Source organism: Rhea pennata, chromosome 5 (genome assembly GCF_028389875.1).
Source record: "Rhea pennata isolate bPtePen1 chromosome 5, bPtePen1.pri, whole genome shotgun sequence".
Lineage (NCBI taxonomy): Eukaryota > Metazoa > Chordata > Aves > Rheiformes > Rheidae > Rhea > Rhea pennata.
In genome coordinates this window covers 21,790,096-21,805,221 of record NC_084667.1, presented here as the reverse complement: position 1 = coordinate 21,805,221, position 15,126 = coordinate 21,790,096, and the positions used below count along the sequence as shown (strand labels likewise).

Here is a 15,126-nt window from a genome sequence, read left to right as displayed (position 1 = left end):
AGCATCCTCATAACCCTATGCTGGACTCTCTCCAGTAGCTCCATGTCTCTCATATGTCTGAGAATAAATTTTTTCCCTCCCTTTTACCTAGGTTCTTTTAGTCACAAGACATTTAAAGTGGTTTGGGGCTGATCTTTTTTTTTTTTTTTTTTTTTTTTTTTTTTTTAATCTATCAACCATGTGGTGCCAAATCAACAGCTAATTCTTCCCTATTCTCAGGAATGTCAATAGAAGCAAGGAAAGAAATTTTACTGAGTTTTTTTTATTCAGATCAACTTCTTTACCACCAGTTTTACTCTATTTTAGCCAAAGCAAAATTTCCACTAAAATAAGTAAGTGTGAAGAACTGCAGGACAGGAGTCTGGAACAGGACAGGAACTAAAACATTCAGAGGAAGGTATGTGCATATTCAGTCTTACAAAGACTAAATACCCCCAACTATTCTACTCTAGTATTTTGAAAGTTAAGATGACCAGTTTTATGCCATCTATCACAACAGAACTTGAGGGAAGAGATGGAAAATCAGAAAGAGGAACACAATTGGTAAGAAATTAAATAAAAATGGAGAAATAAATTCAAAGAGAAGCAGAGAGGAAAGAGTATGGGTTTTAAAAAAGTGTGTGGAGGGAGGAGTTGAATAAAAACAATCTTACAGAGAGGAAGAAAAGAAAGACGGAGACACTGCATCTTTGGCATACTGACACACTAATGGGGCAAGTTTCTACTAGTCTTTAATGAAGGAGGAATAGAACACAGTAAGTTTAAATAAAAAGACGATGACAGCACTTTCTCCACATAACATACAGAATTTATGATATACAGTATCTCAGATGTGGAGAGCGCAATGGATATGGCATTGAGTTATGAAAGTTAGGGCTGCATGGTAACTTGTCTCCTTTATATTTGACTTCTCAGATCATTCCAGAGATCCAGTGGTCTATTCTTGTCGTGTCACTATCTTTAGTCTTTTGTGAAGTATTAAAAGGAATTGCTACTAAGCTCTCCTGCCTCCATTTGTCTCTTGAGGGTTATTGACTTTGGTTCTATCTAAAGGTTCTTTCTTCTAAGATAAATCCCTAGAGGCCTCTTGGTGGAAAGGAAAAAAAAAAAAAAAAAAAAAAAAAAGAAGAAGAAGAAAAAGACTGAACAGAAGCTTCTCAGTCTTCATTTATAGGCATACAGAATATAAAAAATTACTTAGTTGAGCATTCCCTTTGTCTGGTAGCAATGGGCACTGCCTACACAGTTTTGCATGGAAAATATCCTTGTTCTGTGACTGTATTCTTACCAATTGCCAGCTGCGTATAACTGGCTGTGCACATGCAGGTCAGTATCTATGGCCATTCAAAATACCAGCTTTATTCTAAACATGGTTATGTGAATTTATATTAGGTAAAAAGAGCTTTTGGTTTGATTTGAATATCTCATTTCTGCTGTTCCTTTCTAAACTCTGGCACATGTCTAATCCTCAAATTGAGTTTTTCATTATGTTAAAAACTCAATTCATTCTGATGTTGCATGCATCTAATCGCCACTTTTTAAGATGGGAAACAAACTTTCATAAAGACTTGACTTTTTCCATAAAGCATGGAACACAGCTTCCTTAGCTGTAACAAAACAAAACAAAACAAAAAAAACCAGCAGTGACTACTATCTGTAGTAAACTACAGATACCTTCATAGGAGTACAGTGATTGCCACAAATATAAAACTTATGACTATTCATTTTAAAATAGATCAAAAATAAATATTTATCACACAACAGAACACTGAAATGCAGCTACTTCCAGAGTAAACTGAGTAGCCAAAGAAATACACAGAAATAGTCTGCGGAAGGTCCACATGCTGAACTAACATGAAGTTTAAGTGGTTCCAACAAAAGTTTAAGTGGTTCTGACAAAGAGGAGAATCTGGTAGGAATTCAGGAATATATATTTCGTAATGATGTCAGATCAATACTGCTAGAATCCCCCTAGGAAAAAAATCTCTTGATGAAAAGATAAATTACATTTTACTATGAAGATTTCAAGTTATATTAAAACATTATTTCCTTCCTCTTCCCTCAGTCAAAATAGCATTTCCAACAACACACCATATGAAACAGTTTAAATGGTGAAGCATATCCTGTGCAGTGGTTGAGAAGTTCTAACTCTATATAGTATGTTGCAGCTAAAGTGATCACAATGTCATCACACCTAATTTCAATTTTATTTTATAACTTCTTTGTGCAATGTAAAGTCGAGCATCCAAACTGTTCTCTATGACATTGAGATTAGATTATCACAAAAGCATCAACAAAGTAAGACTACAAAATTCCCATGAGCATCTATCCATTTGTAGGTAGAAAAAGGCCCACCTGAAACAGAGCTAGAGACTGAAGCCAGATCACTGGATCTCAGACCAGTTCCAACCATAAGCATGCTACTATTTTCTTTTGCTCACATTAAATTAAACAAAAGTAATTCATGCAATTTTTATAAAGACTATTGGACCCCCATAAACAAACAAAAGGCCCTGGTAATTCATTTCTTCTACATAGTAGAAAACCAATTAGTTCTTGAGAGTGTATACTAAATTGATTAGCAACAGCTTTGAATGGAAGGGTCTTGAAAGGCAGATTATAAACCAGAAATTATGACTGCCTTATAAATGCAAGAGGCACGATCTATGCCTACCCCCACCTTCCTATATTAGCCTCTGTTACAAATATTTTATAATTTTTCCCAGGTAATACAATAGTCTCTGATCCTTCCAGAGAGTGGGGGCTCTCACTCTCTTTTACAGCTAAAGGTTATATAGAGATACAACTCTCAGTGACTGCAGATCGGCCTGTTTTCTTGCAGCTGCCAAGCCTGGTGAAGCACAGAAACAATTTCTGAACTGCAGCAGTGTAATCTCTGAATGGTTTTAATTAATAGATGCCAGGGACATGGAGGGAGTTCACCAGCAGCAAGAAGGAAGGTATTTCCCAGAGTCTTTTGAAAGCCTAACCTATTACTCAACCAGCCAAACCATCTACGCTCCCGAACAAAGGAAAAAGCTTCCTAATTTAATGATGCTTTGTGCTTTTTGGGTGTCTCATGATTTGTGGGAATAGACCCTTATGATAACTTTTGCATTAAAAATTCCATTTTCCACTAGCATGACTTTCTATTGTTAATATTTTTACTCTCTGCATGTATTAATGCACATTAATAAATGAAAGGAGCAAGTCAGCTTTTCAGCTATTTCCTGAAGTATCATGGGAAATGATTGGTTTAGGATGACTGCACAAAATCTGTTCACTAAACCTAATTTTAGCTGAGGACCAATAAGTATGTACATGCCATGGACATACTGAAAGTTAACTAGGCTCAGAAGCATACCATATCGCTGAGCTTTTGGGACAGGAGAGAAACTTAATGCTCACTGATCAGGACTTAACAAGAAGTAAAAAAGCATTAGAGTAATGCTGAGAGACTATGGATCTTTAGTTTGTGCATTCCCTTGAATTTCTGAAATGTTAGCAACAAAAACATCCATAGTCACAGTTTCAAGGGAGAAAAAGAGTTTCCACAAACATAATAGTTAAGCCTAGAAGACAAGATTGAAATAGGCCCATCAAGTAAAATTATTTACAGTTAAAATTAAAACCATTAAGTCTCCCTGTGATACAATTCATTATGCTAAATTGTTATATGGCTGATATGCTGATATTTTCATGAATTTCAAGTCCTACAGGGAATTTCTTGGAATAACACTGCAGTCTTCTGATCTGTATTCTCTAAGAAGACCCCAGGAGGGCAAAAAAGCCCTGTAAGATATATTCTCCGAATTCTCCCTAACAGAGGGAAGGTAGTTGAAACCTATTGCTTTAAGAAACTCTTAAGATTTTCAGGAGACTCAGAATGAACATGCAGAGCCTATATAGTATCAAAGACATGTGCTCCCATTCCCTAACAGTTTTGTGTCACATATTTCCTCCATGATAAATATCCCCATTGCTCAGAGCAAACTATGTAGCAACACCCCAGGACGAATTACCTTTCTGTAGATTTACCGTCTGGGGAGGTGATGTTTCTCCTTGTTTCCCAAACTACCCCTGGACCTTCTCATCCTACAAGCCCACTGGAGACTGTTCCACAGAGTTGCCTGGACCCCCCTACAGCATCCACCCTGTGGAAGAAACAAATATTGAAAATCTGTGGTGCATCACTAAAACCTTCTGAATCCTTGATAATTTGAAGACAGTCGGAGAGAGTAATTAATGTAGATTAAAACAGGATCTAGAAGCGCTCTCATTACACTTGCTAAGTAGGGAGGAGAATTGTAGGATTGTTCTATTCCTTCAACATACTCATGTGTATAATACAACTGCTGAAGGCACAATTAACTTCAGGAAGACTTGAAGATATAAAATATAAGCAGAGATTTCAATGGCAACAATTAGTCAGTAATGTGAACACCTAATCTTGCATATGAGATCCTTGTCTATTGGAAGTGCTGCTGAATTTTTTCAGGCTTAGCAGTTAAAAGAAGGGTCTCTGTGTTACTACGCTATTTCTACAATGACTGACTTCATTATACATGCAGGGTACGGTGGTACAAAATGCTGAGGTAGCACAGACACTTCTTGAAGACAATGCATGTCTTCTAGCATTGGGATCTTCCCTCATTTATAGTCTGAAATGCACATGGAGTTAATAAATAAAAATTAGAGAAAAGTTTTAAAATTAATTACTCTGCTAAGTTGTTTTAAAGTTACAGTCCAGAACATATTCCATCAAATTCCTATTTAAATCAACTAATAAATAAGTCTTAGAAATAATATTCGTATATATAATTCAATTACTTGAAAACCCTAGTAAGAATGGGATAGAAAATTGGTCTTTTATTTCAAAACTTTTAAAATCATTGCTCATTTACTGTAAAAGAATAAATTCTACACTCTCTTGTTTATGACAAAAGACAATTGAGTAAATGGTGATTCCAGATAACCCATAAGTCACTGGTTCTGTTTTTCAAAGACATGCCTGCTTTCTATTCCTTTGGCCTCGGCTGCCTAGCAACCTCCACAGAGCTCTTAGTCTATACTAATTCTGGAGAGTTTGCATTTATATATTTATTTATGAGCATGCGTATAAGAAAGGTAGAGAAACAAAAAGCTGTTTGTTCCTTCCTTTTAACAACAGACTCCAAATACCTCACCTCAGTGAAGAGCACAGTCCTTAGTCTTGCAAGTGGAATGCACCTACCTCTTTGAAATTTCTAAGGAGCTAAACAAATCCTGATTTCCATGAGACAAAAGCCGAGTCTCTGCAGGAAGCTCCTGCTGTAATGGGCACCAATATTTTCTGCCCTCCTTGTTGACTGATTCTTTGATATACTTTTTCATTCTAAAATACCAGGTGTTTATGTAAGGCTCCTGTTTTCATGCAGCTTGGAGCTTTGATGTAACATGAGGCAGAGTTTCTGGTGCTGTACTGAGTCACTAGCAGTTCCTACATCATCCGAGCACTGGAGGGAAATGGAGATTAAAACTCTGATCTCCTGCTGTGTCTATGACTCAGAGCAGGATGGTTTGGAAGGAGAGGGGACTATTTATTATAATAAGTAGTCTAAAATTGGATGAGAATGTCTTTCCCTGAACCAGTTCAGAAGAAGAAAAGAGTTATTGTTTCCTAAAAGGAGAAACAGGAAAAGGAGATGTCACCAGTTTCTCTTCAAAGAGCTTACTTCCTCAGGTTTTTTTTATTATTATTATTTCAAAATAGGATTGCACAGAAAATCTTTTCTTTAACAACACAGAAGAAAATATTCGCTTCTTTTCTTGCCAATTCTATTCAAACACCACTTTCCAAATGCCATTGTATCAATTTACTGCCCGATCAACACATTCCTTCTCTCTCTAATCAGGGAAAAAAAATAAAAAAAGAAAGAGAGAGAGATGGCCAAAGATCTGTCCTATGCCTAACTGGCTCTTCAAGGTAATGAAGGCCTGGTTAAGGCATGACAAATATTCATAGCTTGTGGCTTATGTGGCAATGATGTGCTTTTTGTGTCTCACTTTTTTGAATTCTGAACTCATATGGCAAAGTATTCACCTACTTCTGGATCAAACTAAAGCAACCAGAAACCTGACAAACTGATGCCTCTTGAGACATGGCAATATGCCTTGATCCCTCTATTACATTTCTTCCTAATTAAGTCAACCTGTACCTGTATTTTGCACATAGGCAATCAGTGAGAGAACAAGAATCTGAAGCCAGAGCTGCAAACTTCCAGGTTCTGTTGCTTACTAGCATAGTTGTATACAAAAACATAGGGTTATGTAAACAGTATGAATAACCACAGAAAATAATCCATCAGGTTTACTTCAAAGAAAAAAAGTACCTGCATCCATTTGCTTTGATTCACAGTCTGCTAAGACCATGCCAATTGTGCAACTATTTGTAAATCTTGGTGTTTACATGTATTTAGGCATCAATGTTCATTTACCCGCAGTTTAATAGAAAGAAAATAGCATTTTTTTAAAACTTCCTCAATGTTGTAACAGAAAACAGAAATTATATTGTATGATATCACTGCCCACTGAAATACAATAAAAACAATTAAATGGATGATAGAAAATGGCTCAAAACCAACCTCCTGGTTAAAAGAGTTTCTTTTGTTTACAGGCACTTACGAACAGCAAAAACATCCATGAGAATTGAAATAGTTGTGCAAAAGGATTCATTAAACAACAGAAAGAGTTACAGGCAATAAACAGAGATCTAGAATTTCTTTTTTCTATTCATGGATTCACTATAAACAATTTTCTAAGTTGCTTTACCTCCATTGTTCTATGGGATGACATAAGTTTGTAGTTGCAACAATCTGTACTCCTGGGAGTTACTGTAATACACATAAATTCTAATTCTAATCGATAGTTAAGTAATTGCTTATTGATGATCATTTTGATGATATTTACGTTCATTTTTCACAGAAAAACATTATTAAGGCAAAAACTGAGTAGCTGATATTTCCCACCCTTGAGAAGTATGAGCACGTTTTCATACGCTGTTCAATTTTAAGCCAACCTTCCTGGAAATAAACCTCCAAATGAAGAGTAACAGAAGCACATACAGAACTTACTTGTCCATTTGCTCATTTACTTTAATGTGCCGTCAACTTTAAATGAGTTTAACATGTAAACTAGTGATAGAAAAGAGGTTCTTCATGCAGTATTACAAAATATTATTATAATGAGCTTTTCTATAGAATGAAGAATTTGAGAATTGTGCCAAAGCAGCTATCTGAGGAAATCATTTGGAAACAACCAAAAACTAGGGAAAGAGAAGTCTCTTGAGATACATAAAGTCAGTTGGAGGCAGTCTCATCCTAATTTCTGAAGACTATAATAAGTCTCATAATCTAGTATATGCATATTGTAAAAATCTCACCTGCCATGCACTTAAGGTCAAAAAAGAAGAGGCATATCAAAAAGATTGATTTTCGCTTTCTCCCTTCCTCTGCACCTCAAAAGAAAAGAGAGAGATGCAACTGGGTTTGTTTTCAGTACACAAACAGGAACAAAATGCAGTTTTAAGAAGGTTCTGACAAAAGACATTATGAGGAAAATGAAATTTTATTAGGAAAAAAGGTGAAAGGAAAACTATTATTAATATACAAGCATGATCTATCCTTGAATCAAGGTATACTACTCATCAAGGAGAACTGCAAGATACTTTTTGAAAACAAACAATAGTGCTATTCATTCCACTGTTTAGTTCCTCATGTCAAGTGCACTGATTTTACTTCAGATTAGTGACAGTAATTAAGATCAAAATTTGGTTCATCTTCTTTTTCTAAATTTTCTAAAAACTAATTATTATGGTAATAGCAACATGAACTCACAGAAGTTATAATCAGGCTTTAGGAATTGTTCTCAAAATGGTTAAGTTTAAAAAAATGCACGGAGATGGAATCAGAAAAAAGCTGCAGTCAAAGGAAGATTTATTGAAGAAAAAAACCTTCCATATGTTTTATCATGATGACATAATAACTAAAATAAATAAGCAGAAGAGAACCAATAGCAACACAATTCCTATTTGTAATAGATGTTCAGCATTTGGCCATTCATATATATCACTCCTAAAAAGAGTGGGACTCAACTGCCAAAAGAAAGGAGGCTCTTTTTTGATGTGCCAAGATACCCTGTCTGGCACTGAGTTGTCATGCCAAGGAGTATAGGTTTGTCATAGGTCCCATGTCGTATCTGCCTGCCACTGTAGAAGCCCTGGACATCCTGGGACATCTTAACTAGCATTGGTTGCTTTCATTTATGAATCTGAATCACTCACATCCTGTTAGCAAAATATGTGCTTTTTTTTTTTTTTTTTATGTTAGATAACAGTGAGGGCAAAGTTAAAAAACATGAAAAATAACAATGTGCTATGTCCACATAAGACTTTCAATAGTCTCAGAGGGTATAGAGAGAAAATGCTGCTCCATATATTTTCTGAAACAAAGAAATTCATCTTTATACCCATTCTGTATTACCAGCACATATGGAGTCAAGTCAAATCTCACCTCTGAATAACTGCTGATTCACTGTGCAGTAAAACTAGCTGCCAGTGTTTTCTTGATGATTTGAAAAGGCACTCTTGACAGTCTTTATTCCTCTCAGTTGTTGATATATTCTGCTATTGCAGAATTCTATTTAATTTTATATGCTCAGCAAAATAGAACCTTTTTACACTAAGGAATTGACCAAACTCCTTAACCCTTATATCCTAAATACATTTTTTCCTGATCTTTAGCCTAGTCAAATCCTGAGTAGGGACTCTTCTCCTGCATCAGACCTATAATTTCCAAGTATTCTGCACTGCTGATTCTTCCTCTCTCAAGAACGGCAGATGGAAACAAAACAAAGAATAGTTGCAAGTCTGGTATGCTGATATTTTTATACTTCTGCATTTGAGTTAGGCAGATGGAGATTAGGTAATTATACATAGCTCTCTCTCCAAAACAAGTTGAGTTAAGGTATAAATCTAAATTTCCAAAATCATATGTCAAGCTTTTCCTATGTAATCTGCTACAGCAAAGCAATTCACTCATACACTTCATGTTATTGATTGGAAATGTTTTTGTACACGTAATCAATAAATGAGTTAATCTGTGTTGAACTAGTCTTCCAGACTATTTGTTGTATTCAACTTAACTAACACCAAGCTGAGAGAGTGATTCATTTTAGAGCAACAGTACAGCGTGAAAAACAGGGCTGGTATCTTTTTAATAACTGTATCTGTGTGTGTGTTTTGTAAACACAGAAATAGCATTAAAAATATTTCCCCTTGCCAATATCCTCCTATTTTCTGATCAGTTCTATTAACTACTAGCAGTAGTCTCCAGATACTCTTCTGACAAGTGGTTGTTTAATTTAGGTTTTACTATGAAGGATTTGACCTGGTTTGTTCTTCTATAAATACACATTTTTGTGCTATAGACACAAATATGCATTTGTGTTAGCTTTTATCCCTGCTGTGTTTGTACAACACAGAGTGACATTCACAGACAGAAAGAAAAGAGATTGAAGAACATTCGATACCGTTGTCTAGCATTTTAAATGCAGTGAATGAAATAAATTAGTGCCAACTTCATCAACTGCTAAATTCAGTGTGGCTGAAATGAAAGAAAGAGAGCAAGACAGACAGAAAAAAGTGAATTTCAGGTGAAAACACATTTGCTCATGTTGTCTGCAAAGCAATAGGATGAATACTACCGAACTCTATTTTTGTTGTTTTTTAGATATATTGTTAATTTTATATTTAAGTTTCCTCTCCGTGCTAAGGATCTGATATACTTTCAGCTTAGTGAAACTCCTGAGGAATTTTGCTGTACCACTGAGGGAGTAGCCAAGAATCATTACCTTTAAGAGAAGGAAAGATGGCAGTCTTGAAAAGATCAAAAATTACAGAAAAATTCAGAAAACAAATTTACTGAGTTCCAGAGCCCTACTTTAATCATGTGAAGTCACAAGTTTATTCTTTTCAGAAACAAAAATATTGTTTTTCAAAAGTAAAATTATTAAGAAGAAATAAAGCAAATAAATTGATCTCACTTTCTTTGAAATTCCTTTAATATTTTATATCCTGCTTATCTCATCATTTTTGGAATCTTTTACCTACTCAATGCCCAGTAGTCAAAGATTTCGATCATTATTTTGAAGTGGATTTATGAAAAACAGCTTCAAAAACAATACACGGAAGCCAAAAGCTTAATGGAGGCTACGGGACGCCTGCATTCACTCGTTCATGTGGACAGATCCTAGTCATAAGACATTTCCAAAGGCAATAGTACTCACAGTTTCAAATATATTAAAGATGGAAAAGACCTACCCCACTATTTAATCTATTTTCTGCCCTTCATATCTTCAAGGTATTGCAAAAGAAGGTACCTTCACTTTCTTGTGTTGTGCTCAGGAAAATATTCTTCCCTGAGGTATCAGAAAGGAAGACTTTCAAAAATGCCTAGGTTTTAGCTGGCAGATTTCCTTCATAAGGATATGAAGAACATGATTTGTCTTATATTATATGTGCACAGCTACACATCAATGTTATACCTATGAGAAAAATCCGAAAGGGAGTCTTCTCAGAAGTTCATAAGCTCATACAGTTCTAAAACAAGAGGATAGTAATGAACTGCCTTCAGGAGGTACTGAAGAGAAATAACTAAATATTTGTGCTTTTGACAAGTCAAAATAAATAGTGGAGTACTATTTATTAAGAACAATGCAATGTCAGTTGATGGCTTACTGTTTAATTAAGATACATTTAATGAATCATTTGGTCATCTAGGAATTTTACGATAATCATCATTCTGAATAAAAAACTCATTCAGAAATAAACAGGAGTGGCAAGCTGGAACCCAGGCTGCTAAGCTGTAAAAGTAAATATGGTTTATCTGATCTGGAGAAATTACAGTTTTTTGAGTAATTCCAGTTCCACCCAACAGAGGGAGAGATGCTCATACACAAAACTATATCTCATTATAAAACACACCTACTCAAATGATGATATGAATTCTTGCTAAATTGATCAAATGCTTATCATAAAGCACAAAAATCCGTATTTTTCTTTAAAGACACTACAATCATTTTCCAGCAGTCATGCAGGCAGTATATTTTATTCTGCATTTGTAAAGCACTACACAAATTTGTGGCAAAATAGAAATTTTAATAAGAATGTTAATGAAGTGTTAAGTTCTACTTAATAATATCAACCTCAGGTATTAAACTGATCAGGTGTTGGTTTTGAATAAAATCTCTATTAGGTCTAATAGAACTAAAATCTCATTTTCAATCTTTATGGCAATTTACCATACTATCAATACACCATCATATGCAATACGCAAAATACTCTCTTTACATGATGTGCACAATGTTCTGTTCAGAGATCATAAAAAGGTATAACTAAGGCACGCTTCAAAGGGATTTTTATACTATAAACTATCTGTTAAAACAGATATAGTTTGTTGACTTTTTCTAATAAACAGTTGCAAGTCAGAAAATACCGGAGGGTGCTAAGGAAAAGCACTGATAAGAAGAACATCAACAATGTGTCACTAACTATTTGCACATATTACATATAAACTAATTTATAAGTTTATGTGAAAAGTGGTGAATATAAGATGGAGACTGTAGCGCACGGACTGATGCATAACTGATATTCCCTGCAACATACTGAATAGCAATCAGTGAGGCTTGTGTTACAGGGATGTGCAATGCACTGTTACCTGCAAAAGAACAGATAACAATTCAGCTGAAAAAGGATACAAAGCAATCAGAGTAGAGAGAGTAAAGATCAATAGATTTTCATTCTGTTTCTGCTGTAACAGTGTAGTTCACTAGGATATGGCAAAGTAGTTAAAAATTATTTATTATTCTCCTCTCTGTTTGCCTAATAATAATTTTTCAATATTTTTCCCAAATAAATAAAACAAAAATAATGAAAATCTATATATTTGCAGATTGATTATATACAATTAGTCATCTAGGTTACACAGTACAATTTTGGTGGTTCAGAATGGATGACCTAGCTTTATCAAATGGAAATAGGCAGAATGAAATATTAGTCTTTGAAGGTCTTTGGAAAAAGAAAGTGAGGTTTCAGACCTGCAAAGGAGTTCAAAATCTTTTCTTTTCCTCTAAAAAGTACATTATTTGGAAACGACCTCCAATTTAAAATTAGTTCTAGTCCCTCAGAATGGTAAAAAAAATGCTGCTTCTCCATGACAGAGGTTTGCTTTCTTCCCGCTACACTGACTATTTTGATGTGAATAATGTTATCAGTTCCAGATCAACACCTTAACTGTGCAAAAATTGACAAAACCAGAATCACGCAGAAGAGGTACTCACACAAGCATAATGCGACAAACTGATAGAAAATGGCACAAACATAGCCAAAGGCAGAGACAGTATTTTTGAAAATACTGTCTTTGGTATCTGCCCAGCGCTGTGAGCCATCATTAGGATATATAGGCTCAATTTGTAAAGTTTTTCTCTCCAGAAAATGCAGTGACCTAAAACGTGGGCAGATTTTAAGTTTGGAATCAAGTAAAGTTAGCAACTGGTATGCCTTATAAAGTCTTTCAGCAGACTCAGATTTTGCAAGCTGAATATCTGGTTCAGTCCTTCAGAAACTTTTGCAAGCAGGTTTTTACCATCTGAAGTAGTAAGTTATATTACAGGTTTGTGAATGACTGCTCTACCTGAATTAGCTATACATTAAAGCCTCACTTTCCTTAAACCTCAGATGAAGAACTGTGATGCTTGCAGGACTGTCCTGATTTTTTTTTCTTCCTATTTTGCTCTACACACATATTTAGTCTACTCTGTTAGATCCAGAGTAATGTGCAACGAGCCATGAAGATTCTGCTTAATACACTTAAATGTCTGTGATAGCCACACATTTGAGGGAAAGACATTAATAATTTAAAGGACGAAGAGTACAAATATTCTTCTTTTGCAAATAACCTGCTGTTTAGAGTATTTGAAAAGAAATAAGGAAGCTTAGTTCAATGGTCTCTTCAGCTTGAGGGGCTGCGCTTCATCTCTTCAGAAGAATCTACCTCCTAGATTGAGGGGCCTGAAGCTGAGCCACTGTGCAGCTAGCTGTGCAAAACTCCTGGGGCTGGAAGGAAAACGAGGAGCACAGAAGCTGGTCATCAGCCGTTGGCAAGGGAGTACTGGGTTCCAATCCCTCTATTCGGGATTATTTCTCAAGCAACCGCACAGTATAGATGGTTAAACCCCTTCAAGATCGGTAACCTGGAGCTGGTCTGGAAAGGAGTTCTTGTTTTTATAGTCTGTGTTAAACTTTGTGACCAAGAGTATTTCAGAAACCTCCAAATATCTACAGACACAAGACACAATATATTGATTAGTATTCTATTATACCCTCAAGAAAGCACCAGCTATGTTCTGTTTAACAACAGGCTCAAAGCATAAATACCTTTTCAACAGAGTTCAAGACGTCTTGCAAGCTCAGACTAAACCTAAAGTGCAAGAAAATGTTGTTTTTTATTCTTACTTGGTTGCGTAGCCATACTTGTAGACGAGTGCAGAAAAGACCACATTGAATCTATACTGTATCATCCTCAATGTTTTTAATCTCCTAAGAAGGCTCATTTTATAAATATTATCTAAATGATTATAGGCTATAAACTTTATAACCTTTTCAATTTTCATGCAAAATTCATCACTTTCAATTCAAAAGGAATGAATACAAGACAAGGTGACAGAGCTGAGAACACAATATAAAACAAATTCTGGACTATATTTTATTCCTATATTTAATAGTTGCACTAAAGTTCAGAGAAGCTCAAAAATCACAGTGGCCACACTGAACACAGAATGCGATCTAGTGTTATACTCTTGCTAGTAAAATCCTTCCAAGATTATCCTGGTTAATCTTGGAAGAATCCTTAACTGATGATGCACAAGATCTACCAATAAAGCAAATACTTCCAGGAACAAAAAAATAGGGAGCTTTCCAAACCATTCAAAACACAGATTCACATTACAGACTATATGCAGCAACATTTCAGCAAGGTATAAAGCAGGAATTTGAAATAGCTTCAGAATTTTTGTTATAAAAATATCTCTAAAAATGTGAAACTTAAATAAAAACATGACTTTTCCCCTTTCTTCAAATGCTCTCCAGAAATAAAATGTATTCCTTGGCTGAGATCCTGTATAATAAGGCCAAGTTTCAACTTGGGAAAGAGATTTTTGTACCCAAGCAATTAAAAACCTCTCACAAACACAAAAACAACAAATTATGCTGCAACCAGAGTTCAGAAGTGGAAGTTCAGGTAAACCTACGACTGTGACACATTAGCACATCTTTGTCTGAAAAGCAGTTTTAACGCTTAAGAAGAATATTAAAGTTTTCTCTCTGGAAGAATTTCAGACCTCTTCTCCTCCTTAGAGCATTTGGAACATTTTACCTGATAAAAACCCTTGATTGTGGCCCAGGACCCGCAACTGGTGAGGAACAGTAGCTGAGCTCTGAACCACATAGAAGAGTGATTTCAACGTATCCAGCTCTCCATCTCTTCTGCTGACACATCTCATCCGTTATTATGACACTTCCAACATTTGCACCTTCCTAAACCTAGATCATGCAAGCAGGTCACTAGGTGAAAGCTCATTTTCTGCTGATTTGTTAGTTGAAGAAAATAGCTGGAACACTTGAAACACTAAACTAAGAAATAGCCCCAATTCTAAATGAACCACAGGATTATTAATTTTGCTGCTTCCAGAAAAGTTTAACTTGATTTATGAAAGTCTGGATACAGCAATCCTGTAGTCTTTTGATAAATATTTATTCATTAGAAAATGGACATTAAGTCAATTAAAGAAAATGGACTTATAATTGTGAAAAACAGCCCTAAAATGAGACAAAAACTGGCAATGCCCATGGTTTATATGCTAGAAGAATAACCAGTAGCCAGTGCAGAGAAAGAGTAGTTCATTTGCAAACATTCATTTTATTATTCTTTGCTTATCAGCTAAGGTAGCCAAGAGAAATGCCACAATACAAAACTGATGTCTTCCCTAATAGTAACAAGAATGAAATAAAAATTTTATAAATGCATCCATAAA

General features: G+C 35.3%; 1 protein-coding gene across 2 annotated transcripts in view; it reads right to left on the bottom strand.

Moving 5' to 3' along the window:
* Positions 1 to 15,126, bottom strand: part of LRRC4C (leucine rich repeat containing 4C) — a 99,528-nt gene that overhangs the window by 52,650 nt on the left and 31,752 nt on the right. The window contains exon 2 of one of the 2 annotated variants that reach the window (XM_062577039.1): positions 4,023 to 4,154. The exons of the other annotated variant lie outside the window; for it this stretch is intronic. The gene's annotated coding sequence lies outside the window, so the exon portion shown is untranslated. The remainder of the gene's footprint in view (positions 1 to 4,022; positions 4,155 to 15,126) is intronic. 2 annotated transcript variants of the gene reach the window in all.